The sequence below is a fragment of the Pyrus communis genome, chromosome 17, assembly GCF_041283825.1.
Source record: "Pyrus communis isolate YQ-2024b chromosome 17, ASM4128382v1, whole genome shotgun sequence".
In the NCBI taxonomy this organism is placed as follows: Eukaryota; Viridiplantae; Streptophyta; class Magnoliopsida; order Rosales; family Rosaceae; genus Pyrus; species Pyrus communis.
Window position 1 is genome coordinate 6,105,735 of NC_142581.1, and position 6,333 is coordinate 6,112,067.

The following is a 6,333-nucleotide window of genomic DNA, read 5'->3' on the forward strand; positions in this document are numbered from 1 at the left end:
GCTAAGCTACTCTTTAATCTTTTACTTGTCTTATACTGCTTTTGCAGATTCAGAATTTGGCTTTACTCCTAAGACTTCTCCAGACATGAGGAAGGTGCATATTATACTAGGCATTCCCTTTGAGTATCGGGAATGACGTTGGTTGCTTAATCCTTTTCATAGGGAGAAAGGTGGGTTGTCCCCAAGATAGAAGATAAAGCGAATAAAGGTTGAGGCGTTGACTTGTCCTATCACTGTGGTGGAGCTTGCTACAAATGAAGGTGGGAAAAAGAGTTTTTCCTCGCCTGCTCAAGAGACGCCGGCTGAGAAAAAACCACAGACTTCTTTCGCTGCTCGCAAAGATTCGTCGGCTGCTCCCAAGCTTATGATTGACTTAACTTCTCTCAAAGGTGAGAATGATGAGGCTACTAGATCCGTGCGGGTGACGTCTGCCGTTTCAAAGGTGGCTAGCTCGATTGCTGATAAGATTGCTCAGCGTAGAAGTTCCTTTATGCCCATAATGCTGAAATTTATGTCAAAACATCTGTTTGGAGCTAAATCTGGTTCACCATTGGAGAAGCTTGCTAGTATGAAGAGTGACAAGGTGTATTTGCCTGTTGAAATGGTGCCAAAACCCGTTCCATCTGCTGTTGAGGCCAATTCTTCTGCTGAGAAGAAGGAAACTGCTCATGCGGCGGACAGTTGTGAGAACTCCACCAAGTCAGTTTTTGGGGAAACTGTTGAGATTTGTGCGCTCTTGAGACCAGATCTACTCGAGGATATAAATGTGTGTGCCAAGTTTGTTGATGGCGTCAAAGGGGTTGTTAGCCTAAGTTCATTTGCGAAGCATACGACTGAGTATATGAGGACTGCTCTACTAGTTATGATGCAGAAAACGACGATTCTAGTAGCCGAGTCTATGTTCCTTGATTAAAAGGATACTAAGGCTGCCAAGGAAGTGGTAAGAACCGTGGTAGCCGAAGTTTACTCGTCGACCGAGAAAATCAAGAAGTTGGAATCTGAGCTTGCTGTTTTGAAATGGTCTAATATTTCTGCCCCCACTTCTCTGCAGCTTGAGATCGATTACTAAGAGATCGTGGATTTGAAGACTAGGATTGACGCGATTTAAACAAAGTATGAAAGTGCAGAGAAGAAGATCGGGTGTTGCATACCTCAGACTGAAGACCTTGAGTGTGCCGTATCTGAGCTCCGCTCCACTATTTATGCAAATGATGAAGAATTGATCGCTGCTTACAACAAAGTGATCTGCTTCAAGAAGGTCATTAATAGGCTTGAGGCTTAAATATAGGAACTCCAAGGTGATTTAAAGATCAACAACAGTCTGAAGAAAGAAGTGGAGAAGCTGCAGCGGGTTCGTGCTTGTCTACTCGAGGAGAATGAGCAGTTGAAGGGTTCGAGGCTTCATTTACTCAGAGTCAAGCTGATTTCTACAAGCTGGGTTATGTAGACCATCTCTTTGGGCGACCGTCTAACTTAGAGTTTTCTAGTAAAGATTTTGAGACCTTTTCTATTTCTTTAAAAGACTTGCTTACCTTTACTTTTGAGGTTTCTACTGGTGAAGTAGTCGAAGAAGTTGGTGCCCAGGCTGGGGCAGTTAGGGGTGAAACACCGGATAATGCTGCTACTGAGAGCGTCGCGGTTGCTGAAGGTGTGGTGATTGAGTAGTCGTGGGATGTCCAAGCTGCTAAAGAGTAGTCTTCTAGGTAGTCTTTAAGATTTTCTTTGTTTTCCTTGTTGCTTTTGCTTTGCTTGAACTCCGTTGGTCTTTGCTAGTTGTTCATCAATTTTGCTAGAAAATTTAATAAACTTGTTTCCTTCGCTTTTCTCTATCTTCGCTTCTTTTGTTCATGCCCTAACATTTAGATTTTATAGACCAGTGGTAGGCGTGCTACTTTTCTATAAGCAAACAGGCCCACGTAGACTATGCAGTCGTAAGTGTTGGTGTAGAACTTTGCAAAGTTGTTAGCCATAGGGTTGGTAGCCAGACCCTTTACTTATAGAAGTAGACAAGTCCGCGTAACCACTAGGTTGTTAACTTTAGCTTTCTTCAATTATGTAGGTTGCGTAGCAAGTGTCATAACACTTTAGGACTTGATTATGTAGACCATCTCTTTGGGCGACCGTCTAACTTAGAGTTTTCTAGTAAAGATTTTGAGACCTTTTCTATTTCTTTAAAAGACTTGCTTACCTTTACTTTTGAGGTTTCTACTGGTGAAGTAGTCGAAGAAGTTGGTGCCCAGGCTGGGGCAGTTAGGGGTGAAACACCGGATAATGCTGCTACTGAGAGCGTCGCGGTTGCTGAAGGTGTGGTGATTGAGTAGTCGTGGGATGTCCAAGCTGCTAAAGAGTAGTCTTCTAGGTAGTCTTTAAGATTTTCTTTGTTTTCCTTGTTGCTTTTGCTTTGCTTGAACTCCGTTGGTCTTTGCTAGTTGTTCATCAATTTTGCTAGAAAATTTAATAAACTTGTTTCCTTCGCTTTTCTCTATCTTCGCTTCTTTTGTTCATGCCCTAACATTTAGATTTTATAGACCAGTGGTAGGCGTGCTACTTTTCTATAAGCAAACAGGCCCACGTAGACTATGCAGTCGTAAGTGTTGGTGTAGAACTTTGCAAAGTTGTTAGCCATAGGGTTGGTAGCCAGACCCTTTACTTATAGAAGTAGACAAGTCCGCGTAACCACTAGGTTGTTAACTTTAGCTTTCTTCAATTATGTAGGTTGCGTAGCAAGTGTCATAACACTTTAGGACTTGATGTAGGTCATTCCGCGCTTGGCAGAGGTGAAGCTTATCGACTACGTAGCATGTCGGTAGTTGATAAATCTTCGTTTATACACACTAGCTTGTTTAACCTTTCACAAGAATGTGCGGTTGTATAGGTCTAGCGTGGCTTTACTGCTCGAATGGCAAGTTGTAGGCCGTCTTCCTGAAACTGTAGGCTACTTTAGTGCACTCGATAGCAGCTTTAGGGTTCCAGGGCAGTCGTCTATAGAATGTACTACGTTATGTGCCCCTTCCGTCTCTAGTGCCCGGTTCTTCACGAATTAGGCCAAGAGACCCAAAATCCTTTAGTTAGTTAAGCTTTGAAAAAGACCATTGTGGCTACTTCTAGGAATCTCGAAGCAAGCCATTGTGCATCTAGTTATATTAGGACAGCTCGGCTCATCCACGTCTGGATATTCGTAATGTAGAGTTTATCCTCCTACTTTGGAGAGCAAACCCATATGAGTGTCGGGAAATTGGTTTATCCTCTCGCACTGGATAACATGGTTGGTCCCTTAGGGGGTGCAATTCATGCGATGAGTCCTTAAGAAGGGCGCAGTCATCTTTTGAAGTGCATGAGTGATTAATTATTGTTAGACATGTAGTTGAGCCAAGTTGTAAATTACTTCCGAATTCCTCATTGAAAAACGAGTGAAATGAACGAAAACTTAGCTATAAAGTAGAGATTGCATAATAACTGGATAATCTTCAGTTTGCGAGGTGGTGCCCGTTGAGCTGCTTGAGTTCTTCGGGCTTTGATGTAACGAGTGGTCACACATGGTACTTCTTTAGATTGTGGGCGTTCCACTGCTTTTCGATCTCTTTGTCGTTCATGGTGGCGAGGGTGTAATTACCCTTACTGCTTACTATGCTGATCTTATACAAACCTTCCTATATGGAATCCATCTTTTTGGAGCCTTCTTTGCGGGCAGTGATGAAGGCTTTTCTTATGACTAGATCTCTAGGTTGGAACTGCCGAATCTTGGCCCTTTTGTTGTAGCTGGAGAAGAGCTTATGTTGGTAGGCTGCAATGTGGGTGATGGCCTACTCATGATTCTTTTCTGCCAAATCTAAACTTGTGGCCATCTCCTTATTGTTCTGCTCAATGCTTGACAGTAGAGTGTTGATACTTGGCATAATGACATTGAAAGGAATGATTGCTTCTGAACCAAATGCCAAAGAGAAAGGAGTCTCGCTGGTTGCTCGTCTTTTGGTGGTGCGATATGCCCATCAACATCTGGGAAGTTCGTCTGGCCATTTTCCCTTCTTGTCAGAGATGGATATCTTGAGGCAGTCGAGGATCGTCTTGTTGGATGCTTCGGCCTGCCCATTGCCTTGAGGATATCTTGTTGTGGATATGTGCTGCTTGATGCCATACTTTTGGAAGAACTTCGCCAAATATTTGCCCACGAATTGCAGGCTGCTGTTGGTGACGATGGACTGAGGGATGCCAAATCGGCAAATAATGTTCCTCCATATGAAGCGCTTTATATCCACCTGAGTCGTGGTTGTCATAGGCTCTGCTTTTACCTATTTGGTGAAGTAATCAGTTGCCACGATCATTATGCTTATGCCCTTAGTAACAAGCGGCATTGGCCTTACCATGTCAATTACCTACTACATGAACTGTCAACGACTCGTCTGTGGGTGTAGTTCGCTGGCAGGCAGTGTTGGTACCAGCTTGTAACGTTGGTAATGGTCATACTTTTGTATTAACTCCTTAGCATCTTGGTATATGGTAGGCTAGTAGTAGCCTACGTTAAGAGTCTTATGCGCTAAGGCTCGGTTTCTGGAGTGATTTCCACAAACACCTTCATGGATTGAGCTTAGAACCTTTAGGTCGTCGGGATACGCTAGGCAATGGAGATGTGGTCTGGTGTAGGATCTTCGGACGAGAATGTCATTCCACATGTAGTAGTATGCTGCCTTTATTTGGAGCTTTATAGACTCCAAACTTTTCGTGGGGAATGTGCTATTGACCAGGTAGGCTATAATAAAATTTTGCCAGTTGGGAATTATATTAACCTATGACACTTTAGCTATCAGCTCTGCCTCTATGCTTGGTTTATCTAGATACTCCTCGGAGATAGAGCATTTGAGTTGGTGGTCGAGGGCAGAGCCTAGGCCGGCTAGTTCATCCGCGTAGGCGTTGTCTCCCCGCGAAACTTAAGTAAGAGTGTAAGTCTGAAATTCCTCAAGTTGCTTGCGTACTTTCTTTACGTATTGCGCTATCATTGGATGTTTTGCCGTGTACTCCCCAATAGTTTGGTTGGTGATTAGTTGGGAGTCGGAATGAATTGCGAGCTTTTTCACTATCAAGTCTTTTGCCATTCAGATGACTGCTAGTAGGGCCTCGTACTCTACTTCGTGTTGGATACCTTGAAACCTAGAATGATTGCCTACTCGAACATTGAACCATCTGGGGTGACAAAGACCACGCCTACTCCCAAGCCTTTGTAGTTGGATGCGCCATCGACATACAAATGCCAAAAGTCTCCGTTGGGGGGAGCAGGCACGGCTAAGGTATGCTCGGCTACTTTTGGGGCGTCATTGTGTCGCCTAGGCTAGACATGAATTCTGCTTTGAAGTCCGTAAAGGCTTAGGCCTCTATTGTCGTGCGGGGTCGGAAAACTAAACCATATTGGCCAAGTTGCAACACCATTTCATCACTCATTGAGAAATGTCTGAACAATGTAGGATTGATTGTAGAAGATATTGATTCATGATGATAACTGTATGAGCTTGAAAGTATGGTATGAGTTTCTGAGCTGTAACAACTAACACCAAAATTAGTTTTTCAATCTTCGGGTATCTAGTTTCCTCATCAAGAAGAGCTTTAGAAGTGTAGAATACCGGCATTTAGGCCCCTAGTTCTTCTCATATAAGGGCAGAGCTCACTTCTACCTCTGAGATTGCCAAGTAGATGTACAAGTCCTTCTTTGTTTCTAGCTTGGATAGTAAGGGAAGTGATATGAGATATTTCTTCAGGTATTGGCAAGTTCTTACGCACTCTTCATTCCATTTGTCTCGTTGTGCCTTCTTGATGGCCTTGAAAAAAGGCTTGCATCGATCGGTTGAAGGCGGCTGCTCGTCCGGTCAAGCTTTGGATCTTCTTCAAGGTAGTTAGAGATTTCATCTCTAGGATCGCTCAGATTTTCTTGGGATGCGCCTTGATTCCTCGTTGGGTTACTAGGTACCCTAAAAATTTGCCTGAAAGTACTCCAAATGTGCATTTGGAGGGATTGAGCTTCATCTTGTACTTTCTAAGGATGTTGAAAGTTTCCGTCAGGTTGCCAATGTGGTTGGACCCCTGCTTGCCCTTCACCATGGTGTCGTCGATGTAGACTTCCATGGTTACTCCAATTTGCTTCTTGAACTTCATGTTTACTAACCTTTGGTAAGTAGCTCTCGCGTTCTTAGGCCAAAGGGCATGACATTGTAGCAGTAGGTGCCTCGCTCGATCACGAACATGGTTTTCTCTTTGTCGGGCTCGTACATGGCTATTTGGTTGTAGCCGGAGTAAGCGTCCCAGAAACTGAGCAGCTGGTTGCCAGAAGTTGAATATACTAATAGA